Source organism: Vitis vinifera, chromosome 12, assembly GCF_030704535.1.
Source record: "Vitis vinifera cultivar Pinot Noir 40024 chromosome 12, ASM3070453v1".
Classification (NCBI taxonomy): domain Eukaryota; kingdom Viridiplantae; phylum Streptophyta; class Magnoliopsida; order Vitales; family Vitaceae; genus Vitis; species Vitis vinifera.
In genome coordinates this window covers 2748420-2775983 of record NC_081816.1, presented here as the reverse complement: position 1 = coordinate 2775983, position 27564 = coordinate 2748420, and the positions used below count along the sequence as shown (strand labels likewise).

The 27564-nt window shown below is 43.8% G+C and overlaps 1 protein-coding gene across 4 annotated transcripts in view; it reads right to left on the bottom strand.

Annotated features, from left to right (window-relative positions):
* LOC100250622 (plant cysteine oxidase 4) overlaps window positions 1-27564 on the bottom strand; it is a 45150-nt gene that overhangs the window by 11179 nt on the left and 6407 nt on the right. Inside the window, exon 2 of one of the 4 annotated variants that reach the window (XM_019223670.1) lies at window positions 703-835. The exons of the other annotated variants lie outside the window; for them this stretch is intronic. The gene's annotated coding sequence lies outside the window, so the exon portion shown is untranslated. The remainder of the gene's footprint in view (window positions 1-702; window positions 836-27564) is intronic. 4 annotated transcript variants of the gene reach the window in all.

Sequence of the window (27564 nt, the reverse complement as noted above, 5' to 3'; positions counted from 1 at the left end):
TAAGGGGCACACAAAGACCTATGGGATTATTTATCAAGAAATCTTTGTCCTTATCACTATGATGAACTCCATTAGAGTCCTATTAACCGAGATAGCTAATCTAGTTTAGCCCTTACAATAATTTGATGTAAAAAATGTTTTTCTACATGGAAAATTGGATGAAGAGGTTTGCATAAACCTACCACCTGGATTTGAGAACCATTTTAATCAAAGGAAAGTGTGTAGATTGGAAAAATCAATATAGGTTGAAGCAATCTCCTAGAACATGGTTCGAGAAGTTCACCAAGTCCTTACTTAAATGTTGGTTTGTCAAAGTCAATGGAGTCATACCTTGCTCATTAAACATACCACACACATGAATATCACAATACAAATTATTCATGTAGATAATATAATTGTCACAAGCGATGATAAGGAGAAGATGGAAAATCTAAAACAAAAAAAAAAAAAAAGCAAGCTTGAGACATTTTTTTAGGATCTAAGCGACCAGATCAAGTAAAGAAATCTTCGTCTCACAAAAGAAGTATATCCTAGATCTACTCAATGAGACGATTATTAAACCTACTAATACATTAATCACAAAAGGAATTTTAGTGTTAAAGGAAGACATCAAAGACTTGTTGGAAAATTGATCTACCAATTTCAAATAAGGCATGATATAGCCTATGCTATCAGCATGGTTAGCCAAACTCATGCACTCACCTTTAGAATGTTACATGGATGCAATTCAAAGAATCTTGAGATACCTAAAGTCAACTCTTGGTAAAGAAAAGGTCCATTACAGATAGAAAATCAACATCGCGCTACTATACATTTCCGAGAGAAAACCTAGTCACTGGAAAAGTAAAAGGCAACTTGTTATGGTTAAATCAAGTGCAAAAGCTGAGTTTTGAGCAATAGCTTAAGGAATTTGTGAATTATTGTAGATTAGGATCTTGCTTAAGGAACAAAGAATGGATTCTAAAGAAATTATGAAGATTTACTTTAACAAGAAAGTTGTAATAAGTAATGCACACAATATAGAGCAACATGATAGAACAAAGCATGTTGAGATGGATAAATCAACAACAGTTAGATTTGTACCCCTTTCATGACAGCCAAACAACAACTAACAATATTTTCACCAAGAGTTCCAAGTGTCACATTCAACTTCATTGCAACCAAACTAGGAATGCATAATATCTTCAAACTAGCTTGAGAATGAGTGTTAGAATTTGCACTAATTAGTAGAATAAATGTTGATCACTAGCATGACCAACTAATTAAGGTTATTTCCATGCAAGTATGTAGATGGTTGACCATATGTTTAGGAAAGAGTAGGTTGCGGAGAAACCTTAGAAATAAATAAACTTTAATTGATTTTTTCTTCGTTCTTTTTTTCTTTCTTTCTTTTCTTGTTGCTATATTCAAAACCTTTATTTATTTATTTTAAAATTCTAAGAATGAATTTAGTATAGCCAATTGAAATATAGTCTACTTGCATCTGCCTATCTTGGGAAGATAACTAAAATATAATTAAGATAGCAACTTCATTTGAAGGAACCTTATACATCCAAATAAAAATAAAAGTTGGAAATTAGAGTGTCCCCCTCCTCTTATTCATCAGCTTTAAATAAAATTAGCAACTACAACTTATTCCTAAAAAGTAGGCAAACGCCAAATAAATTACCTATAGAATCTAAACAACCCAACAAAACCCGCTAACAACAACTAATTTTACCCATTCAAAATTACACATCCATGGTTTTAAAAGGCTTAAAATGCACCAAGGCACAAAGTCCTCCTAGAGCCTAAGGCGCAAGGCGCACCTAAGGTATGGGCTTTAGTGAAGTGAGGCACGCCCTATTTTACATACATAATTTTATATAATATAATCAAATTTAATAATCATTTATTTGTCATAAACACATATATCATCAAACATTATCCAAAATTTCAAGGTACATCTATTTTTCCTTTTCTTCTTCGTCTTCTTCTCTTCTTCACAGGCACACGAGGCAGAGGCTAAGCTAGGGGTTTTTTTTAGGTTTTGTCAGCTTCAAAACAAGCAAATTTGGGGTTGGAAGTCAAGAACAGGTCCAAAACAACATTGTTTTGAACCCTATTCTTTAAAAAGAAAAAGACCAAAACGAGTCATTTTGGTCTTAGCAAATTAAAAAAAAAAAAAAAAACCCTTAGCAATGTCGTGTTCTCCTTTGCAACTCAGTCGCTAGAGAAGAAGAAGAAGACCAAAAGAAGGAAAAAAAAAAGAATGAGGAAGAAGGCAGACTTGTTTGGGACATCATAGCTAGCCGGAAGCGAGCGCCTTGTGCGCCTAATCAATGCCTTCGTGAAGGGGCGACGCTTGGAGTCGGGTGAGGCACCGCAGCATGGTGTCGCACCACATGGAGCCTAGGCGCACCTTTCACAACTATGAACACATCAGTAAAGAATATTTAAAGATGTGTATCAACTCCTTCTCTCTTAAATTCCAACCTTATCCTCAAGGTGATATCAAGAAACCAATTTTTGATAGTCACAATTGAGAGAGATTAATTAACTAAAGTGTAAGATACAAACAAAGAAAGAAAATGAAGCAAGACAACAGCTAGAGAAGAATTTACTCAATGGAGATAGAGACGTTTGAGTTAAGGTTTGAAGGAAAGAATGGAGGGCCATGGATTTCTATCACAAAGCAAACTCAAGGAGCTTCCTTTACCCTAGGATTTGAGAAAGAAGAGATTGATTGGATTTTGGACTATTTGAAGAAGGCTATAGAGATGGACAGGTTCCTAGGATTTAGTCACAAATTTTAAGGTTAACACTAGAGTGCACCTTTTGGAGGTAAAGATGAACATTAATGACAAATTCTTGAAAAGCTTAAAGTTTGTGACAAACCGAAAAACAACCTTTCAGGTGATTCTATAAAAAGGTTTAAATAGCAACGAGTGAGAAATACTAAGAGAATCCATATCGTCTTTGAATTTGTTTCCATCTCAACCAATGGTCTTCAAGGGAACACAAGTAGCAAAAACTAGTAAGCAAAAATTGTCAAGGAGAGAATAGACTTTCATTTGGTGAAGCTCTATTATGCGAATGCCATGGCTAAGAAAGTGCTAAGAAGAGAAGGTTCTATGCTAGTGGGGAGATGGGTTAGGGCAATGGTCTACTAAAACCCAGAAGTAGACATGAGCAAGATTAAAATAGGCAGAGCTTTGGCCAAGCATTTGGGGATGAAAGGAGTAGTCTTTATCTCCCTCTTTCCCTGGTGGTAAAGAGGTTTTTTTTTTTTTTTTGATAAGTAAAGGATATGCATTCAAAAGGCACAACGCCACAAGGTATACAAGGCAACTAAGGCCTCAAAAATCAACAACAAAAAAATCACCTCCCTTTAAGTGGAAGTTATCCACTCTAGGAAGCCTATAAGGGAGAACGCCTCCTCACCTACATACAATTTGGCCCAACTCCACAGATTACAAACAAAAAAATTCTTTAGCTTCTGAACGTTCAACACACCCCTCCCCCCCTAAAAGCTAATCTATTCCCCTCCTTCCACACCGTCCAAAAAATACACAACGGAATGGCGTCCCAAATCTTTTTCCTTTTCTTTCCCACAAACGGACCCCTCCAGCTAACTAAAACCTCCTTTACAGTTTCTGGAAAAACCCATTTCACATCAACTAAACCAAACACTATATCCCATAGAGCTCTAACCACTGTACAATGTATAAGGATATGATTTACACTTTCTTCCTCACAACCACACAGGAAGCAGCGATTTGGAAGTTGTAGTCCTCTTCTTTGAAGTCTATCCAAGGTAAGCACCCTCCCCCACGTCGCCTCCCACGCGAAAAAAGCAACTTTAGTTGGCACCCTTGCCACCCAAATGCTTCTTGATGGAAAGTTTGTATCATTAGACCTCACCAACAAATTATAAGCTTCCTTGACCCTGAATTGACCACTTCTTCCTTTCCTCCACAGGACTGAATCTTCCTCCCAAGAGGGTTTGAGACCCCTCAATATGTGTAGAAAATCCCCAACCAACTCCAACTCCCAATCATTGAAATCCCTCAAAAAATTTAGATTCCAATTTCCTTGACCCGAATTTTGATCCCACATTTCCTCAACCGTTGAGTTCCTTTGAACCGCCATACCAAAGAGATGAGGAAAACAATGGGACAGCGTTGACTCTGAACACCACACATCTGTCCAAAGTCTGATCGTGTTGCCCTTCCCTACTCCGAAAGTCATGTTATCCCAACACCATTCTGATTTTTTCCAAATCTCCTTCCAAACCCCTACTCCCACCGCCCCGGTAGCCTTCTTTGGCCTCCAACCAAAGTCCTCCTGCCCATACTTCACCTTGATCACTTGTTTCCAAAGATTATCTTTGTCACAAGCAAACCTCCATATCCACTTTCCAAGTAAAGCTTTGTTCAACATAGCTAGCTTCCTAAGGCCTAGCCCACCTTTATCCTTGTCTGTACATACCACCTCCCAATTTACCAAGTGAGTTTTCCCCTCCATATTTCCCCCTCCCCACAAAAAGTCCCTTTGCACTTTCTCAAGTCTTCTAGCAACAATCTTGGGCATTCTGAAGATAGACATTTGGTAGATTGGCATGCTAGACAAAGTACTTTTTATTAAAGTGACTCTTCCCCCTTTAGAAATATATTGTCATTTCCAAAGGGCTAGTCTCCTCCTGACTCTCTCTTTCACCCCATCCCACATATAAGGCGCTCTATTGAGAGCCCCTAAAGGAAGACCCAAGTACTGAGAAGGTAAGGACCCCACCTTGCAACCTAGCTCAACAGCCAACTCCTCCATCTCCACCACCTCTCCAACTGGAATGATTACACTCTTGGCTAAATTAATCCTTAGGCCTGACGCCGCTTTAAACCAGAATAAAATCCAACTTAAATGAGTTAGATGATCCTTTCTAGCCTCACAGAAAATAATGGTGTCGTTAGCAAAAAACAAGTGAGAGATGTTCAAAGGAGGTTCACTACCACCCCTTATGTTACACCTTGATAAGAAACCCCCCTCCATAGCTCTCCTAATAAGAACATCTAGCACTTCCATTCCCATAACAAAGAGATAAGGAGACAGGGGATCTCCTTGTCTAAGAACTTTAGAGCTAGGAAAGAAGCCTGCAGGCACTCCATTAACCAACACTGAAAATTTAGCTGAAGATAGGCAGCTCGACATCCACCCCACCCACTTAGGCCCAAAACCCATTTTCTGCAACACCTTCAACAAAAACTTCCAATTGATACTGTCATAAGCTTTTTCTATATCCAGTTTGCATATAAGGCCCTTTTCTTTTCGTTTCTGCCACGAGTCTATCACTTCATTTGCAATTAAGGAAGCGTCAAGAATTTGTCTTCCCCTCACAAAGGCATTCTGAGAAGTAGAGACCACCTTTCCAACCACTATCTTCAATCTGTTAGCCAGCACTTTAGCCAATAACTTGTAAAGCCCCCCTAGGAGACTAATAGGTCTAAATTCTCCAAGGTCCTCAGCCCCACTTTTCTTGGGGATCAATACCAAGAAAGTATTGTTAAGGCTCTTGAGGAAAGAGCTATGTTCGTAGAATTCCTTGAACATTTCTAGAATCTTCTCTTTAATAAACACCCAACAACTTTGCCAAAAAGCCAGAGTAAAGCCATCCGGGCCAAGGGCTTTATACCCATTCATCTCCATCAAAGTCACATGGATTTCATCCTCTGTAAAGGGCCTCTCCAAAATCACAGCCTCTTGTTGGCTGATCTGATCAAGCTAAAGACTCCCAATATCCACCTTCCACCCCGTATCTTCTGAGAGTAAATTTTTAAACGCATTAGCAATTCCTTCCCTAATTTCCTGCTCCTCTAGAAACCATTCCCCATTGATCTTAATTCTCTCCAAAAAATTATTTCTACGGTGAGCACTTGCCATGCGATGAAAGAAACCCGTGTTTCTATCCCCCTCCTTCAGCCATATTTCCCTTGAGAGCTGTCTCCAATGAGTTTCCTCCATAATCACCCATTTTCTGTAATTTTCTTTTGCCTCTTTCTTAAGCTCTGATTCCTCCACAGTCAAAATTCTTTCATTTTCCTCCCTATCCCAGAATTCCACCTGTTGCAAGGCTGTAGATTTGTTGCACTCTAGCTTACCAAAGACTTCTCTATTCCAAACTTTCAGCTTCTGTTTGATTTCCTTCATCTTAGTAGCCAACTTGTAACTAGCACTGCCCCTAACATTAATTCCTTGCCACCAGCTGCATACAAGCTCTATGAAGCCCTCAGCCTTAAGCCACATGTTTTCAAATCTGAATGGAGTCGGGCCTCGTCTTATCCCATCCCCCGCTAACATAATTGGGAAATGATCGAATACCGGACGGGGCAGCTTGCACTGATTAATCCCACTGAATTGGTCTATCCAACTAAGAGACACAAGGAACTTGTCCAGACATGCCCAAGTCTGATTATTTTGGTCCCCATTCCAAGTAAAATCTCCCCCCTGAAGAGGAAGATCCACCAGCCCAAGATCATTCACAGTTTCAGCAAATTTTCTCATTGCTGAGTTAATTCTCCTCTGGCTACTCCTTTCCCTCGAAAACAAAGTGATATTAAAATCCCCCCTATGCACCAAGGGTCTTCCCACAGCCCTCTAATCGCCCCAAACTCTTCCCATAATGCATCCCTTTCTACTTTAGAGAAAGGGTCATACACTCCCGTAAAAACCCAGACAACCCCATTTTCTACATTCCGGAATCTGCAAGATAGAGTAAACAGTCCCTCCTCCCAATCTAGGATTTCCAAAGACCTTCTATCCCAGCATATAAAAATTCCTCCCGAAGCTCCCTCCACATTCACAGCTTTCCAACCTAGGAATCTTCCGAAGCCTATACTTCTCGCAATGCTATCCGTCATAAACTGCATTTTTGTCTCCTGAATACAAATTAAGTCCACCCTCTGATTTCTTATGAACGTCTTACTCACTTTTCTTTTGGAGCTATCATTTGCTCCCTTCACGTTCCAACTCAAAATTTTCACCTTCATTGGACAATCACAATTTGGCGCCCTTTGCCCTATATCGAGCCTTTCTGTTTCATCCCCCCCTCATAGTTTATGGAACATTCCAGTCTTTTTAGCTCCCTTTCAAACTTAGACTTTTCCAGTAGCTCTTTGCTATGAATTTTCTCCCGTCTTTTTCTAATCTTGGTCAAAAAATTCAATATTTCCTTCTCCAGCCCCTCCGTAGGGAAGCCCAGGAACTGGTTGAACCTCACCAAGCCACTCTCTTCCCATTTACCCTCCGGCTCACTTCTCTCAACTTGAGCATCATATATGTCACCAACCCCTTCCTTCCCCCTGCCTTTGTCACTACTACTTTTGATTACTCCCAGTTCCTTACGTTCAGTAATCCTTTCATTACAAGCCTCATACACTGTTAACCACATTGAGTTATCAGCCCGAACTTCCTCATCCAAATCCCCAGAATGATCGTAAAACTCCCCCCCCCCCCCCCCCCCCCCAGAGTCCGATCAAAAAGAAAAGAATTGAGATGAGAATCCCCCAATGCCCTTTTCCCCCAAGAACCAGACCCCATTCCATACCTCATTGATTCCTCTTCAAGCGCCCTATCTGTCTCTGTCAGCCTAACCACTCCTTGTAGCTTCCTTGTGTCCTCAGACTCCCTCGCAACAAAAGTCTCTGATTCTGGAGGATAACTGGAGGCGAGACACTTCAACAGAAAGCCCGTCTCCTCTTGGGCTACTGATGATTTTGGGCCCTCCCTTAGTTTTCCACTTGGATCGGGCTGTTGGGTGCAGGCCTTTGAGCAACTTGGGTCTTCGATTGATGATCAGGCTATAGGCGGAGCTGGGCCTTTAGTATAGCAGCCCACATCTTCCATTCTATACGATGGGCCTACGTTTGGTTCAAAATCACTTGTAGCCACTCCTTTCTTCTTCAAGTCCATGGACCCGCTCATCAGGCCAAGCCCACCAACCCTCCTTGTCTCCTTTGGGCCCGCGATTGGACTTAAAGGATTTAGTTCGCCAGTTAAAGCCCAAGTCCGGGTTGTCGAGCTTAGGTCTGTACTAACCTCAACCCGACCCGACCCAACCCCCTGCACGTCCGTCCCTTCGTCTAACGGGTTCAACGTCTCGAGCCTCACGCTCACCCATTCCTTCATCACTTGCTGCCCCGCGCGTGAGACCTCCTCACCCCTAACCTCACTGCTACGATGACCGGCTTCGTTTCTGCGCTTCCTCCTCAACACCGGCCAGCATTCCCACCATAAGGACACTGCGCAAATCTCCTCCTCCACTTCGATTTCCAGCATGCTCGGTCTAAATTCTCCTCTCAATCTCACCAAGATTCTGGCCCATTGGAGTTCACCCATCGATTTCGTCTGTTCATCGACTGTGATAAAACCGCCACATTCATCCCCCACTCTCTTCAATATCTCTGGACTCCATAACGAGATTGGGAGCCCAACTATCCTTACCCAAACTTCCTTTCTCTCTTCCTCCTCTGCCCAACATCCACTCCTAGGGCTCCAGTGCTCCAGCCTTACCTGGGTTCCTTCCATCGCGCGACTCCCAGAGGAAATGACTCGTCTAGCCTCCTCCAAATTTTCAACTTTCAGCAGCGCTCTTCCCTTGTCCAGTTTAGCCAGCCCTAAGCTACCCTTAAGGTCCCAAGACTTTGCCCAGAATTGCCCCAACTTCTCAAGATCATCTTCTTCCCTTGACTTATCTCTCCAACTCGCCACAACACAATGATTTAATTTCTGTAATAATCCTATTGATTCCTCCTTTTTCACCTTCACTGCAATGACATTTGGGTTACCCGACAGTGTTCTTGTCACCATTGCTGCATACGATCTTCCCACAACAGCCTTCTCCACAGCCTTTCCTTTCTGGTTTTCTGGGTTTTTGCCAAGAAACCCTACCATCTGGTTAAGCTTCTCCGCCATGGTCATCCACCCCCTCTTATCCCTACTGCCTCTCAGGATGAAGATGTGGTACCTCTTCCCCTCTATATCGGAGACCCCTAGCCGTATAAACCCCCCCGCTCTGTTTGTCCCTCGAGTCATAGAATACAGTCTCCCCTGCTCCTTCCATTCCCTTCCCATCTGTCTTCTTTCTCATCCTTGATACAGAGATTCAACCCTTCCAAGAAAAACCCTAGGCTATCCGATCCCAATCGGACCCATGACGAGACCCCTCCCTTCTTCTCCACAATGAGGCCTTGGATTTTTCCTCTTCTATCCTCCACAACAATCTCGAACGCCTTGGATTCCACTGTGAAACTGCACTCCTTCCTTCTGCTCCGCGACGCCGAGCTCTCCTCCCCCTCCTCACCATCGCACTCTCTCTCGCCCTCTCTCGCTCTCTCTCTCTCTCTTGCATTTTTTACAACCCCTCTCTTTTTTTTAAACATGAAAATGCGCAATCTGGTGGTAAAGAGGTTTTCTTTGTTGATTCCATAGATAAAGCAAAATATCTCCATCAAAAGAGGTTCATCTATGCATACGAAGCGGTAATGGTTCAAGTGTACAAGAAGTCACCAAGGGTAAATACAAAGATTCTAGGTACATTCTAAAAGGGGTGCATTGAGTTGAAAAAGAGTGTCTTTTGACATGTGGATTAAGAAGCACCTATTGCAACCGACAAATGAGTGTTGAAAGGGTCTTTGAAATCGATAGGCACACATCAAAGTTAATCGATCTGAAGAATTTCTGAACTCCTTTATTATTATTATTTCAGTACACACCATACACATATATATACACAAATGACTGAATAAGAAAATATCTATTTAGCTTGATTCTCTCCTAAAAAATAGGAAACTGAATCCTAAGGAAATATCCTAAATGATCTCTCCCTTTTTTTATTCCTAAAATACTTTCCTAAATTAAAATCCTAACTTTGAATGCCAAATTTCAACACTCCCCCTCAAGCTGGAGAATATATATCATATAATCCCAGCTTGAAAGTTAAGTCTTCGAAGTTAGGCCTAGGTAAAGCTTTGGTGAGGATGTCTGCGGTTTGGTGCTTGGTAGGAACGTAGTTCAATTTAATTGTCTCACTAGTCACCTTCTCTATGATGAAGTGTCTGTCAATCTCAACGTGCTTGGTCTTGTCATGATGCACGGGATTCTTTGCTATGCTTATAGCTGCTTGATTATCACACATCATCAGAATCAGAGATGAACTCGTTTGTCCCAGTTCACTAAGAACCCTTTTTATCCAAATCCCTTCACAGATTCCCTGTGCTAGAGCTTTGTACTCAGCTTCTGCACTACTTCTGGCTACAACTAATTGCTTCTTACTCCTCAAGGTAACAAGATTTCCCCAGACAAAAGAACAGTATCCAGAAGTGGACCGCCTGTCAATGATGTTTCCTGCCCAATCCGCATCTGAGTATACTTTAGTGTCACGATTCTCTATCTTTCTGAAGAATAGACCTTTCCCTGGTGTCATTTTTAAATATCTAAGAATCCTGTAAACTGCTTTCATGTGTTCCTCAGTGGGGTTGTGCATGAATTGACTTACAGCACTCACTGCAAAGCCAATATCTGGTCGAGTGTGTGAGAGATAAATCAAGCGCCTAACGAGTCGCTGATATCTCCCCCTGTCTACCGGTGTACTTTCTTTCTCGATACCAAGTTTCTTCTGACTATCCATAGGAGTATCAATTGGTTTGCATCCAAGCATACCGGTCTCCTTAAGAAGGTCGAGTATGTATTTTCTTTGAGAGACTACAATTCCCTTCCTTGATCTAGCCACTTCCATACCAAGGAAATATTTCAAATTTCCAAGGTCTTTAACTTCAAACTCTTCTGACAAATACTTCTTCAACTTCTGTAATTCCTCCATATCATTCCCAGATAGAATAATATCATCGACATAGACTATCAATATGGCCATTTTCCCAGCATGAGACTTCTTGACAAATAGAGTATGATCAGCCTGATCTTGTTTGTAGCCCAGCTTCAAGACTGCCTTTGTGAATCTATCAAACCAGGCTCGGGGAGATTGTTTAAGGCCGTACAAGGATTTTTGGAGTTTGCAAACCTGATTCTTTGCCATACTTCCTTCGAAACCAGGTGGTATTTCCATGTAGACTTCCTCTTCTAGGTCACCATTTAGATACGCATTTTTTATGTCCAGTTGTTGCAAGCACCAATCTTGATTGACAGCCAATGAGAGAAGAATCCTGATAGTGTTCAGTTTTGCAACAAGAGCAAAAGTCTCCTGATAGTCTATCCCATAGGATTGTGTAAACCCTCTAGCTACCAAACGAGCCTTGAATCTCTCGACTGATCCATCTGGTTTGTATTTTATGGTGAAAATCCACTTGCACCCCACGGGCCTCTTCCCAATCGGCAAATCTGTGATAGTCCATGTCCCATTCTTCTCAAGTGCATCAATCTCATCTTGTACTGCCTTCTTCCATTCTGAAATTTTGAATGCCTCTTGTATTGTGTTGGGAACCTGAGTATCATCAAGAGAAGTAGCAAATGCTCTGTAAGATGGTGATAGCCCTTCATACGTAACATAATTCCCAATTGGATGATCTGTACATCTCCTAACACCCTTCCTCAATGCAATCGGCAGAGTAGAATCATCAATGCTGGGAATTGACACCTCTCCAGCCCTATCCTCACCTATGTTCTCTTCAGGTAGACTTGAAATGGAGTCAATATATTGGCCACATGTTGGCTGTGATCTGTGCTCTAACTCTTGTCTTTTCCTCCTCTTGATGTATACTTGTAAGTTCTCATTAGCAAGTTGTGGGGCTATAGGTTGAATAGGCGTAGGAGACTGGATGGTCACGAGAGAAAAAACATTTGTGGGTTGGGCTGGCTGGACTGATGACAGCATGGGTGTGGACAACTCAGTGGGCGCGGATTGGGAAGGATTTGGTGACTCTGAGTGAGAAAAAGGTACAGCCTCAAGAAGAGACTCCCAAACTTGATGTTCATTCATGCTCTCCCCCTAAACATGAGATTTGGGATAGAAGAAGACATGTTCAAAGAAAGAGACGTCCATAGTGGTGTAAAATCTTTTGTTGGTTGGATAATAGCATTTGTACCCTTTTTGGGTTGGAGAATACCCTAGGAAAATGCACTTATTGGCTCGATGAGCAAATTTGCTACGATTTTGAGAATACACATGAACGAATGTCGTGCAACCAAATACTTTGAGTGGTAAATCAGAAGAGGCTACACGGGTGTGAGGGAATTTTTTTAAGAGAAGTTGATGTGGGGATTGAAAGGTAAGCACTCTGGATGGCATACGGTTAATCAAATAGGTAGTTGTGAGAATGGCTTCCTCCTAGAAATAGTTTGGAACATTAGAGGAAAACATAAGGCACCGGGCAACCTCCAAGAGATGTTTATTCTTGCGTTCAGCCACCCCATTTTGTTGTGAGGTGTCAACGCAAGAACTTATGTGGATGATGCCGTGATTTTGAAGATAGGTACTGAAACTACTAGTAAAGTATTCCTTTGCATTATCTGACTTGAGGACCTGAATTTTGGAATTGAATTGATTTTGAACCATAAGATTGAAGGTTTGAAAAATGTGTCTGACTTCTGACTTTTCTTTCATAAGGAAAACCCATGCTACCCATGTATGATCATCAACGAATGTCACAAACCATCAAGTGCCAAAAATATTTTTTAACCGTGAGGGACCCCATACATCACTATGTACTAAAGAGAAAACAGTCGAAGGTTTGTATGGGATTTGAGGATATACTGTTCGAGTATGCTTTGCAAGCTGACAAATTTCTCAGTGATAAGATGCTGGATTTTTATTGATAAATAATTTGGGAAACAATTTTGTAAGGTAAACAAAGCTAGGATGACCAAGGCGATAGTGTAACATTATAATCTCACTATCTTTATTGACCTTAGAATTTGACATAGAATTGAAAGACTCTAACAGACTCTGAGACTGTACGCAACTTGCTTGAGAGACTTGGTTTGAGAATCGGCCACATGGGAGGAGGTAGAGCCCGGAACACAGTTCAGCACTGCCAATCATCTTCCCCGATTTCAAGTCCTGAAAAACACACGAGTTTGGATAAAATTTAGTAACACATTGGAGATCACGGGCCAATTTGCTAATGGACAAAAGATTACAATCCAAGTTTGGAACATGGAGGACAGAGTCAAGATACAATTCTTTAGTAAGTTTTATGGAACCTGTCCCGGCAATTTTTGACTTTGAACCATCAGCAATATGGACGAATGAATGACCATTACTTGGCTTGTAATTTTGAAGAATGGCAACATCTCCTGTCATGTGATCAGAAGCACTTGTGTCCACTATCCACGGCTTCATTCCTCCTCGATTAGCAGTGAAGGTTGTCTCGGTAGTACTGCCACTGCCAACTTGGCTTAATAGTTTCTGTAGCATCTCCATCTACTCTTTGTTGAATGGACTCGGCTCGGGAACAGATGTGCTCTCAGAGTTGGCAGCCACGTGTGTTCTGCTATCTCTGTCAAACCGTGGCTTTGGTTTCCAATCAGCCGGTTTGCCATGAAGCTTCCAACAAGCCTCCTTATAATGGCCTATTTTCTTACAATAATCACACCAAGGCCTATCACATTTCTGACGATCTCCACCACTACTATTAAATGACTAAGCAGCAAGGGCAAAGACATCCAATGTTGGGGTAGGTTGCTCTTTGGATCCCATCATCACTTTCTTTTTACTTTCTTCACGCCTAACCTCTGAAAAAGCCTCCCTGAGACTTGGCAGGGGTTTAATGCCCATGATTCGGCCTCTAACATCATCCAATTCCCTGTTTAGTCCTAGAAAAAACTTGAACAATCTCTTTTGTTCCACAATCTGCCTGTATGTTGCTGCATCATCTGAACATTTCCATGACTGAGTCTCGAATAAGTTAAGTTGCTGCCAATACCTTGTGAGTGTGTTGTAATACTGAGTAACTGACTGCTCTCCTTGGCGGAAGTCATGTAGGGTTGATTCAATCTGAAAAAGTTCTGAAGTATTTTCAGAACTTGAGTAAGTTTCTTTGGCTGCATCCCATATGTCCTTTGCAGTCCTAAACGGCAAGAAATTTTCACCTATGTCATTGTTCATGGAATTGATAAGCCATGACATGATCATGTTGTTTTCAATCTTCCACTTCCTGAAACCAAGTTCTATAGTTTCTGGCATGGCTGCTTCTCCAGTGAGGTACTCATCCTGTCCTTTACCGCAAATGAACAGCAACACAGATTGTGACCACTGTAAATAGTTATGGCCATTTAATTTGTGTCCTGTGATGAGAATAGGAGAGGAATCACTGCCACCAAGGTTTGGAATTTCATAACTGCCCCCTAATTCTGGTGTCGTGACGCTGGATATTTGTGATGATGTCATTCCGTATTTTGTCATGGAGATGAAGAAGACAGCCGAATATGGTTGTTGGAAATAGGGAAGAGGAGAAAACCAGAGATATCGGCCTGAAAACAGGGACTGATGGCCGGAATGAGAGATGGCCAGAGAGAGAGATGGTAGGATTGAGAGATGGCCAGAGAGACTTGGCCGGAATGAGTGATGGCCAGAGAGAGAGATAGCCGGATTGAGAAATGGCCAAAGAGGTGTGGCTGGAATGAATGATGGCCTGAATAAGAGATGGCTAGAAGAGATTAGAGTTTCAGAAAAACTGGCTCTGATACCATGAAGAATTTCTGAACTCCTTTATTATTATTATTTCGGTACACACCATACACATATATATATATACAAATGACTGAATAAGAAAATATCTATCTAGCTTGATTCTCTCCTAAAAAATAGGAAACTGAATCCTAAGGAAATATCCTAAATGATCTCTCCCTTTTTTTATTCCTAAAATACTTTCCTAAATTAAAACTCTAACTTTGAATGCCGAATTTCAACACGATCTTTCCAAGATTCATCTAAAAATTAAGGTAAAGGAGCACACAATGATTTTGACGACACTAAAAATCTCAAATTGGGCTTGGGTTTTCACAACAACAGTATCATTAGTTGAAGAAGATGAAAATGGTCAATGAGTTATCCTTAGGTTAACTCTGGGTAGAAGCCAATGTGACTTAGTAAGGTGTGGGAATCATTAAGGATAGGAGTAGATCTTGTACGCATAGGTTGCGCACTCCCTTTCACCGGCACTCTTTAATAGATTCTCTGTTTGCTTATCAAAAAAAAAAAAAAAAAATTAAGGATAGGATTGGAGTAGAAGGGTTGAGATGACTCAACATTATAGCCTTATAGGTCACGTAGTAATAGAAAGGAGCTAGTGGTGGACAGTTATACTTCATACCACATTATTTCAAATTCAAAATTTATATTTTTCAATCCATCAAAGATCAAATCAGACCAATTCCTATCCAAACTCTAAGTTGGCTAATTTCTCAAGTTTAGGCGAGTAGAAAAAGAGAAGTTAAGGGTAAGGAAGGAGGCCTTTTTCACTAATAGGAGCCTAATGTCACGGACTTAGTCGTTCACTAAGCTCGTGCGGCACTTAGGCAAGTCAAGACACTTGATCTTGCTAAGTCAGCCTTGATCCCCAATGCTTAGCTTGCTCGGCTAAGACACTCGTGACTCGAAAGCTTAAGAGGCTTAGTGGGCAACTCCTTAAAGAATGGAAGCTCTTTATTACTCAAAGAAGCTTTTACAAGTGCTTGGAAGCTCACTTGCTTGGTGCCTTGACCAAATGAGACCCTCACCTATTTATAGGCACCAATGGAACTCTCTAGAACCTTGGAGGGTTCCTTACAACTCAAGACTATTCTAGAATGTCCTACATCATTCTAGGTACAAGCCTATATACAAGTATATACAAGAGTCTTCTAGATTTCTCTAGAAAGCCCCGGACTCCTCTCGTGCCTTCTACCATGGTGTAGAATTGTGTGGATTCCTCCAGACTTCTCTAGAACCTTCCACACTCTTCCCACTCTGGGAGTCTCCAGAAGCTTCCTAGCTCTATATAAGGCCATGGGGAGGCTCATTTGGATCAACTTGTGACACTAAGGTGTAGTGTAGGCCAAACATAGTTATTGGTCTAGTCTGAAAAGGGTGGTTTTAAAGGAAAGGAAGTGCACTTTTTATTTTGAAGGGAGCCCAAGACATTGCGTGGGCTAATAGTAGATGATAGTAAAGGGATGCCCATTATATAATCATAAAATTTCAAAAGCCTAAACAAACAACAATCACAAGGCAAGGAACCCAACCTAAAACAATGACGCAAAAGTCTTTCTCTCTACAATTGCTCTCCAATTCTTCTAGATCTCTTAGTCATCAAGGGTTACAAAATTGGTGTTTCCCTCCCTCCATCAATGGACTATTACCAATTGCTACCTCCTACTATAGGATCCTAAGGGATTTACAATGTAAAAAACATCTATTGGACTGTGGATCAGTTGAGCTAAGAGGTAGCCTTAATCTTAGCAAAATTATCATTGAGAAGATCAAAAGATTTTATTGGTAGGAGGGTAGGAGCACATTTCCCTCAAAAGCAATGTAGTCTATGATAGATAACGCAATGGTGGTCCTAAATCCTATGGCACTCAAAACCACACTAGAAAAGAAAACAGACTATGACCTAGAGGATGTAAGAATTGGAGGGAGTTCTCACTATGGTTCATTAGTTCAAGTCTAGTAGTCATTACTAAGGACATGAACTTAGATGGGTGGTGTGATCTGTCTTTTAATAGGTTAAGAGAGGTACCCATGGCTCATGCATTTCCATCCTAAACTCCCTCTTACCTATCCCCCGTGACCCTAAAAGTTCTTCATTCAATCACCTTTGGCCCTTTAGTCCTCAATTCTACATAGCCATCTCTAACCCCATCAAATCCATTATCCTTAATTAACCTTTTTTATAAATAAATAAAAAATGGTGCAGTACTTGACTCTAGTGTTGGTTGTCCCAAATTTGTTGAATTGGACTGTTCCATAGCTCCCTCTTGCCCTATGTTTACAAGAGATACTTTCCCTAGGTCCTTGCCTAGTGCATCCACGAAGGTTCTTTTGCCTATTGAAGAACAAATATAAACCCAAACCCTTCAGCATTAGAAGGTTTTCACATTAAAGGGCTCACTCTTAGCTAAATGGAAAGTGTTAAATCTATTCTAACCTCTATGAATGTCAAACTTATCAAACATAATGAGAATTTTCTTTCCCTCAACAATAATAGTGTTAGGTCTAAGGATAAGGAGAACATTAGGAGGATTTACAAATCTATTATCAAGGGGAATGATGTTTAGAGGGAGTTAGTAGTTGGGCTTCTAAGATTTGGCACAAGGATCATAAGCTAGAACATTTGTGGTTTGGAGTAAAGAAAGAAAAGAAGGGTAATTAAGGAATTTATATCTTTATATAGAGATGCTTAAGGAAACAAGGAAAGCAAAGTGCGATAAAAGATTAGTGAGAAATGTGTAAACCATTAAGAATAAGGACTAGGCTAATCTTTCGGCTTGTGTGGCAAGAGGAGGGGTATTCATAATATGGAAATCTAGTAAATTTAGTTGCATAGAGATGATATTAGATTCTTTCTCAATATCAATCAAGCTAGATTCAAATGGACAAATGGTCTTTCAACTTACTTTTTTTTTCGATAAGTAAACACACATATATTAGCAAAAGGCAAAGTGCCGCATAGCATACAGGGAGTATACGAGGCGACGAAGGCCTCACAACAAAGGACCAAAAAACAACAAAAACCCACCAGCCCTTAACTGGAGGCTATCCACTCCAGGAAACCTATAAGGGAGCGAGACTCCGCACCATTATACAATTTTGCCCACCCCCACATATTACAAACAAAAGAATACTTAACTTTCTACATAGCTAACTCCCCCCCCCGAATGCTAATCTATTCCTTTCCTTCCACACCGTCCAAAAAATAAATAACGGTATGGATCTCCAAATTTTCTTCCTCTTTTTACCCACAAAAGAACCCTTCCAGCTGATAACCGCCTCCTTTACAGTTTCTAGAGAGACCCATTGGGCTCCAAACAGACTAAGAACCATCCCCCACAACACGCTAGCCACTGTACAATGAATAAGGAGATGATTAAAATTTTCCTCATCACTAACACATAAATAACACCGGTTAGGAATTTGCCATCCTCTATTTTGAAGCCTATCAATAGTAAGAACCCTCCCCCAAGTAGCTTCCCACGCAAAAAACGCTAGCTTGGAAGGAACGTTCTCCACCTAAATGCCCTTTTTGGGAAACAAAGGGATACTATGACTGGTCAACAGCCCATACGCATCCTTGACGTCAAACTTCCCATTTTTTCCCCCCTTCCATAAGGCCAAAGTCCTCCTCCAAGGTAATTCTTTGGCTCCTTAGAATTTGAAGCAATTCGTCAACCAAGGTCAGCTCCCAATCATTGAGGCCTCTAATAAACCTTAGGTTCCAGCCTCCTTGGCCAGAATTCTGGTCCCATAAATCCCCCACAGTGGCACTCTTTTGGGCAGCCACATTGAAGAGTTGAGGGAACCTCCGGGCCAGCTCCACATCCCCACACCAAGGGTCCTTCCAAAACCTGATTCTGGTGCCTTTTCCTACCTTAAAAGTCATATTGTCCCAACACCAATCAGCTTCTTTCAAAATCTCCTTCCATAGCCCAACACCAAACGCCCCATTTGCTTTTTTAGTTCTCCACCCAAATTCGTCTTGCCCATATTTTGCCATAAGAACACATTTCCACATCTCCTCCTTGGCACGAGCAAATCTCCACACCCATTTTCCAAGAAGGGCTTTGTTCAATTGGACTAGTTTCCTCAAACCAACCCCCCCCCCCCCCCCCCTTTTCTCCTTACTCACACACACCCTCTCCCAACTGACTAGGTGTGCTTTTCTTTCCGTACTTCCCCCTCCCCACAAGAAATCTCTTTGCAATTTTTCTAGTCTTCTTGCCACTACCTTAGGCATACGGAAGAGGGACAATTGATATAATGGCATGCTAGCCAGTGTACTCTTTATGAGGGTGATTCTACCACCCTTAGAGAGGTATTGCCGCTTCCAAAGGGCTAATTTCCACCTCATCCGTTCTTCCACCCCATCCCACACGTAACCAGTTTTATTAGGCGCACCCAGAGGCAGCCCCAGGTAGGTTGATGGCAGCTGACCTACCTTGCAACCCAGCTCCACAGCCATCTCAAGGATCTCATCCACCTCCCCCACTGGAATAATTTCGCTTTTAGCCAAATTAATCCTCAGCCCTGAAGCGGCTTCAAACCAACATAAGGTCCAGCTCAAAAAAGTCATATTATCTTTCTTAGCCTCACAGAAAACTATGGCATCGTCCGCAAAGAGAAGGTGAGAGATGCTAACAGCCTGCCCCCTACCCCTCTGGATTCTACATCCAGTGATGCAGCCCCCTTCCACAGCCCTCCGAATAAGGGCACTCAGCACCTCCATTCCCATGATAAACAAATATGGGGATAGAGGGTCGCCTTGCCGAAGCCCCTTAGAGCTAGAGAAGAACCCAGCTGGCTCCCCATTTACTAACACAGAGAACTTAGCAGTCGATATACAGCTCCATATCCACTCCCTCCACTTAGTCCCAAAACCCATTTTTTCCATAACCCTCATCAGGAAACCCCAATTGACGCTGTCGTACGCCTTTTCAATATCTAGTTTGCAGATCAGGCCCTTCTTTCCTTCTTTTTTCCACGAGTCAATCACCTCATTTGCGATTAGGGACGCATCCAAAATCTGCCTACCCATGACAAAAGCGTTCTGGTCTGAAGAGACCACTCTACCAATCACGTTTTTAATCCTATTGGCCAGCACCTTAGCCAAGAGTTTGTATAACCCGCCCAAGAGACTGATCGGCCTAAAGTCCCCCAGCTCCTCCGCTCCTCCTTTTTTGGGGATCAGAACCAAAAACGTGGTATTAAGACTCTTGAGAAAAGCATTATGCTCATGGAATTCCTTGAACATCTCCAAAACCTTCTCCTTCACGAACTCCCAGCAGAATTGCCAAAAGGCTCCTGTAAAGCCATCCGGACCTGGAGCCTTGTCCCCATTCATGTCCATTAGGGCCGAATGGACCTCCTCTTCCATGAATGGCAGCTCCAAGATGTCCGCCTCTTGTTGGCTAATCTGATTCAGATTTAACCCCCCTATATCTGCCTTTCACTCCGAGTCTTCCGATTATTAACCGACAAAAGGCGTCTACTATTCCGGTCCTAACTGCATGCTCCTCTGACAGCCAGGCCCCATTGATTTTTATTCTTTCCATGGTATGCCATCTTCAGTGCGCGTTTGCCATTCGATGAAAATACCCCATATTTTTATCCCCTTCTCTTAGCCACAGCTCCCTTGAGAGTTGTCGCCAGTGAATCTCTTCCAACTTAACCCACTTAGCATAGCCTTCTTTCGCTTCTTTCTTTCTGGAAAATTCCTCCTCTGACAGACTCCTCTCACTTTCCACTTGGTCCCAATAGTCCACATGCTGTAAGGCAGCCAATTTATTACTCTCCAAGTGCCCAAACACCTCCCTGTTCCAAACTTTTAAGTTTTGTTTAATCCCCTTCAGTTTTGTTGCCAACTTATAGCTAGCCCTACCACTGACCGACATCCCCTGCCACCAACTCCTCAAGAGGTCCTTAAACCCTTCCACTTTCAGCCACATGTTCTCGAACCTGAAAGGTGAAGGGCCTCTTCTTTTGCCACCCCCCTCGATTATGATTGGAAAATGATCTGATATAGGCCGAGATAATCTCTTCTAAGTCACATTGCTGAACTGTTCAAGCCATCTGGGAGAAACCAAAAATCAATCTAGCCTGGCCCAGGCTTGATTATGAAGCCCCCCACTCCACGTGAAAAAGCCTCCTTGAAGGGGAAGGTCGATTAGCTCAAGGTCATCCATAACCTGAGCAAACCTCCTCATAGCTGGAGTCACCCTCCCTTACCTGCTTCTGTCCTCTTGAGCGAGAATAACATTAAAATCTCCCCCTACACACCATGGATCACCCCAAAGACCTCTGACTGCTCCAAGTTCATCACAAAGACACTCCCTATCCTCTTTGGTGAAAGGGCCATAAACACCTGTGAACACCCAGACTGCCCCATTGTCCACAATTCTGAATTTACAAGAGATTGAGAATTGGCCCTCCTCTCAATCCACCATTTCCAAGGACCTTTTGTCCCAACAAATCAACACACCTCCAGCTGCTCCAGCAGCTTCAAGAGTTCTCCAATCTAAAGAATCTCCCCACCCCTAAACTTTTCACCACCCCATCAATCATTAACTGAATTTTTGTCTCCTGGATACAAACCAAGTCCACCTTCTGTTTTCTAACCACAGACTTAATAATCCTTCTTTTATTAACGTCATTTGCACCCCTCACATTCCAACTCATCAGTTTGAGATTCATTAACCCAACAATAATTGGCCCCCTCTACTTTTTAAATGATTGTTCTTCTTGTCCTTCCCCTTATATTTGACTGAACATTCCAGCCTTTTGAGCTCCCTCTCAAATTTTGATTTCTCCAGTAACCCTTTGCTATGTATCATTTCCCGTCTTTTCCTAATTTTGGACAAAAAATCCAAAATTTCCCTCTCCAGGACTTCTATTGAAAATCCCAACAGCTTGCTAAACTTAGCCAAGCTACTTTCCTCCCAATTAGTCTCCTTCTCGCTCCTTAGAACCTGGGGCCCAGACAGAATTGGAGACCATTCCGGGTTTTGAACCTCTAAAGCGTCACAATTGATTTCAATCAGGTCCCAACAGCCCTCTCTACTCGTTGTATCCCCCCCTGTAGCTGCAAGCTCCATCTTATTTTCTTTCTGGCGGCTCTCCCTTAAATCCCCAGAGTGGTCGCAAAACTCCCTCTCCGGAGTCCGACCAAAAAGAGAAGAAGAAAAGAGAGAGGATTCCCCAACCCTTAGATTTGAAGAGGACCCATACCTGAAGGCTTCATCCACGATCTCTCTCTCTGCCATGGAGCACTAGAGAGCCGGCATCTACTTCCCACTAATCTCCTTCTCACGACACTTGATGAATTCCATTTCCATCTTTAGGCCCAGATCCTCTTCAGAGCCTATTGTCACGGACTTAGTCGTTCACTAAGCTCGTGCGGCACTTAGGCAAGTCAAGACGCTTGATCTTGCTAAGTCAGCCTTGATCCCCAACGCTTAGCTTGCTCAGCTAAAACACTCGCGACTCGAAAGCTTAAGAGCTTAGTAGGCAACTCCTTAAAGAATGGAAGCTCTTATTAACTCAAGAAAGCCTTTACAAGTGCTTGGATGCTCACTTGTTTGGTGTCTTGGCCAAATGAGGCCCTCACCTATTTATAGGCACCAATGGAACTCTCTAGAACCTTGGAGGGTTCCTTACAACTCAAGACTATTCTAGAATGTCCTACATCATTCTAGGTACAAGCCTATATACAAGTATATACAAGAGTCTTCTAGATTTCTCTAGAAAGCCCCGGACTCCTCTCGTGCCTTCTACCATGGTGTAGAATTGTGTGGATTCCTCCAGACTTCTCTAAAACCTTCCACACTCTTCCCACTCTAGGAGTCTCCAGAAGCTTCCTGGCTCTATATAAGGCCATGGGAAGGCTCATTTGGATCAGCTTGTGACACTCTCCCCCACCTATGCCGCAGACGTCCTCGTCACGCCTTCTGCTCGGAACTGCTCGATCTGTTCTTGGAACTGCCATAGTGCCTCTACTGGCTCCCAGCTAGCCTCACTTTCTGGTAGTCCCTTCCATTTCACTAAGTATTCCGTAGCAGGAGGTACCCCTCGTCTCCTGATGACCCGGTCTGCGAGGACGTGTTCTACCTCCTTGTCATAGGAGGTCACGACCGCTGTAGGTGCCCTTTTAGACAACCCTCGACTTGGATCATCCTTGTCTTCGTGATAGGGCTTCAAGTAGCTTGCGTGGAAGACAGGATGAATCTTCAACCTCGGGGGCAGCTCGACTCTATAGGACACCTTGCCGACCTTCCCAAGTATGGGGAAGGGTCCTTCATACCTCCTTACAAGGCCCTTATGCATCGGCCTTAGGGACTTGAATTGTTGAGGAAGGAGCTTGACAAGTACCATGTCTCCGACCTTGTACTCCGTGTGTCGTCGCTTCTTGTCAGCCCACTTCTTCATTTTCTTAGCGGCCTTGTCCAAGTATGAACGGGCTATGTCAGCTTGCTCATGCCACCCTTTCGCGAACTTGAAAGCCGCTAGACTTCTCCCCGTGTAGCCAATTGTTAGGGTGTGAGGAGTTAACGGTTGTTGTCCCGTAGCTAGCTCGAACGGGCTCTTATTGGTCGCCTCACTCCTTTGCAGGTTGTATGAGAACTGGGCTATGTCTAGTAACTTGGCCCAATCCTTCTGGTTGGCACTTACGAAGTGCCTTAGGTAGAGCTCCAGTAAGGCATTCACCCTCTCAGTCTGCCCATCCGTCTATGGGTGAAAGCTTGTGGAGAAGTGAAGCTCCGAACCCATAAGCTTGAAGAGCTCCGTCCAAAACTTCCCAGTGAAGCGCGGATCGCGATCACTGATGATGAACTTAGGCAACCCCCAATACTTGACTACGTGTTTTAGGAATAGCCTCGCCGTCTCTTCCGCAGTGCAGTCGGTCGGGGCTGCTATGAAAGTTTCATACTTAGAGAACCTGTCCACCACCACTATGATAGAGCCGCTGTCCTCCGACTTAGGTAGCCCGATGATGAAGTCCATGGTGATGTTGTCCCATGGACGTTCTACTACAGGTAGTGGCTCTAACAGGCCTCTAGGTTGTCGCTATTCCACCTTGTCTTGTTGGCACACAAGACAAGTCCTCACATAGGCCTCAACCTCGTCCCGTATCTGAGGCCAATAGTAAGCCGACTCGAGTAGTGCCCTAGTGCGTCGTTGCCCAGGGTGCCCTGCCCACTTGGTGTCATGACACTCCTTAATCAGGTTCCGCCTTATGTTCCCCCACTTAGGCACGTAGAGTCGTCTCCCTTTTGTGTAGAGTGAGCCGTCCTCCACCCAAAACCGCTTGGTCTTCCCTTCATGAGCCAGGGCGATGAGGCTCTTAGCCACTGGATCATGTTGCAATCCTTCCCTTAGAAGATCTATTATGTCTCCTTGGGGTTGACTCGTCATAGACGCTAGCTCGGCTTTGCGGCTTAGGGCGTCGGCCACATGATTAGTACTTCCCGGCTTATACTCCAGCGTATAGTCGAACTCGGCCAGGAAGTCTTGCCACCTAGCTTGTTTAGGACTCAGCTTCTTCTGCGTCTGGAAGTAGCTAGTGGCCACATTGTCGGTCTTCACTATGAAGTGAGACCCTAGCAGATAATGCCTCCAAGTGCGCAAGCAGTGGACGATAGCGGTCATCTCCTTTTCTTGCACCGTGTAACGCCTCTCTGCGTCGTTTAGCTTGCGACTCTCAAATGCGATTGGGTGCCTTTCTTGCATAAGGACTCCCCTAATAGCGAAGTCTGAGGCATCTGTGTGTACCTCAAAGACCTTGGTGTGGTCGGGTAGTGCCAACACTGGCTCTTCAGTCACAGCCTTCTTCAGGTCCTCAAAGGCTTGTTGGCACCTTTCATCCCATTCCGATGCCTTATTCTTCTTGGTTGGTGGATCCCACTCCTGGATGGCTTTCACCTTGCTATCATCCATCATTAGTTTGCCATCTCTGATGCGATGCCCTAGGAAGCTCACTTCTTCCTTAGCAAACGAGCACTTCTCCTTCTTCACGTATAGCTTGTTATGCCTCAAGATCTTAAAGACCTTCCTCAAGTGCTCTTCATGCTCCTTTAGAGTGTTACTATAGATGACTATGTCATCCAAGTACACCACCACAAACTTGTCCAAGTATGGGTGGAAGATCTTGTTCATGAGGGTGCAAAACGTTGCTGGGGCATTGGTGAGTCCGAAAGGCATCACTAAGAACTCATATGAGCCATACCTGGTCACACATGTAGTCTTCGGCTCATCTCCCTCCGCAATCCTGACTTGGTAGTAGCCTGACCTTAAGTCCAGCTTCGTGAAGTACCTTGCCCTTCCAAGTTGATCGAACAAGTCAGCAATGAGCGGGATGGGATACTTGTTCTTCACCGTCACCTTGTTGAGTGCCCGGTAATCTATGCACATTCGTAGGGACCCATCATGCTTCTTCTGAAATAGAACCGGCGCGCCATAGGGAGCCTTGGATGGTTGGATGAACCCCGCATCCAGCAACTCCTTGAGTTGTCTCCTTAGCTCCTCCAACTCGGGTGGTGCCATCCTATATGGCCCCATAGCAGGGGGCTTGGCTCCCGGCTCCAACTCAAGCTTATGATCTTCCTCTCTCCTAGGAGGAAGTCTCTTAGGTAACTCGGGCAACATTACGTCCTTGAATTCATCAAGGACCCCCTCAATTTCCTTAGGCATGGGTTCTCCCGACCCATCATCCTTCTCTTCCTTCAGGGTGGCGAGGTAGGTCACCTCTTCCTTCTTTAACCCCTTCTTTACTTGCATAGCGGATAGCATAGGGGTCTTGAGCGTACCTTCATTGACCGTAGGGACCATGCACGGCTTCTCCTCCTCTAGGATAGCCATTGAGCGTAGGAAAGGTAGTGGCACGGCCTTGACCTTCTGTAGGAAGTCCATTCCTAGCACCATCTTGAAGTCGTCCATGGGTGCCACTGTGAAGTCGACCCTTCCTTCCCACGAGCCGATGTGCATAGTCACCCCGCGAGCTACTCCATGTGATGGCTTAGCGGCTGAATTGACTGCCTTGAGTCATCCTCCTTCCTTGGATGCTTGGAGCTCCAACCTTCTTGCCTCATCCTCCGAGACAAAGTTGTGAGTGGCACCTGTGTCCACCAGGGCCTTGGTGGCCTTCCATTCACAAGGGCCTCCACATACATCAGCCCTTTGCTTTGAGGCGTTTTAGGCATCGGCTTGGCCTTAAGGGCATTTAGGAGCTGCAACGATCCCACTTTAGCATCGCCCTCCTGCTCATTTTCCTCGATCATAGCATTTAAAGCCTTCCTCTTAGGGCAGTCTCGTGCCCAGTGCGGACCATCACACAAGAAGCAATTGGTCCTGGGCGTGAACTCCTTTCGCTTGTCTTTGCCTTTGTCATCCTTGCCACTAGGGCCTTTGCTTGATCCTTCCTTAGGAGTGTGGCCCTGCGACCTCTTGTCTCCCCCACCTTTGGCCTGGTTACCCTTGGATGGTGACTTGGGCTTGGAGGAGTCTCCCCTTCTATAATCTACTAAGGACTCGGCTACTGCCATGGCCGTGGCTAAGTCTTAGACACCACGTCTCCTCAACTCTTGCTCGGCCCAGCTTTGCAAGTTGTCCATGAAGTTGAACAGTAGCTCCTCCTCAGCCATGTTAGGTATCTCAAGCATAAGAGTAGAGAATTCTTTGACATACTCACGGATCGAGCCCGTGTGCTTGAGACGCTTCAAACTCTTCCTTGCTAGGTAAGCCACGTCTTCGGGATAGAATTGCCTCTTGATTTCTTTCTTAAAGGCATCCCATGTGTCTATGGTGCACGTCCCTCTCTCTATGTCGGCAAATCGTCGACGCCACCATAGAGTAGCATTATCAGTGAGGTAAAGGGTCGCGGTGCGTACCTTAGTGGCTTCATCCGTCAATGCAATTGCCTCAAAGTAATGCTCTATGTGCCACAAGAAGTTATCTAGCTCCTTGGCATCCCTCTTGCCATTGAACGTGTGTGGCTTGGGCACCTCCACCCTTGGTGCCTCATGAGTGGCCATGACTCGTGCTGATACAGCGATCTTATAGATGGTCAACTCTTGTCGAATCTCTTGGTCTCGGGCCTCCACTCGTGCAGTCAAGGCCTCCATCCTTGACTCCACACTAGCGAACATGCTCATGACCTTGTCTTGGAAGGACATGAACTCCTCGTGTGACACCGACTGAACTTGCGAGACCAGCACCCCTTCGCGAAGGTCTTGGATCTGCTCCCTTAGATCCTCTAAGCCCTTCTCCATGCCTTGCTCGATCAAGTCCACCCCTTCCCGGGTGTCTGCCATGGCTAGCTCCACCTTGGCTAACCTTGCCTCCATGTTGGCAACAACATCACGAGATGTATCCTTCTTACCTCTGCCCCTGCCCCTTGCAGTAGGCTCGGCCTCCCTCCCACGGGTTTGTTCGCTAGTCTCCTCCACGTTAGAGCCCGACATGCTTCCGTTATGCCCGCTTCGTAGCCACGCTCTGATACCACTTGTCACGGACTTAGTCGTTCACTAAGCTCGTGCGGCACTTAGGCAAGTCAAGACGCTTGATCTTGCTAAGTCAGCCTTGATCCCCAACGCTTAGCTTGCTCAGCTAAGACACTCGTGACTCGAAAGCTTAAGAGCTTAGTAGGCAACTCCTTAAAGAATGGAAACTCTTATTAACTCAAGAAAGCATTTACAAGTGCTTGGATGCTCACTTGTTTGGTGCCTTGGCCAAATGAGGCCCTCACCTATTTATAGGCACCAATGGAACTCTCTAGAACCTTGGAGGGTTCCTTACAACTCAAGACTATTCTAGAATGTCCTACATCATTCTAGGTACAAGCCTATATACAAGTATATACAAGAGTCTTCTAGATTTCTCTAGAAAGCCCC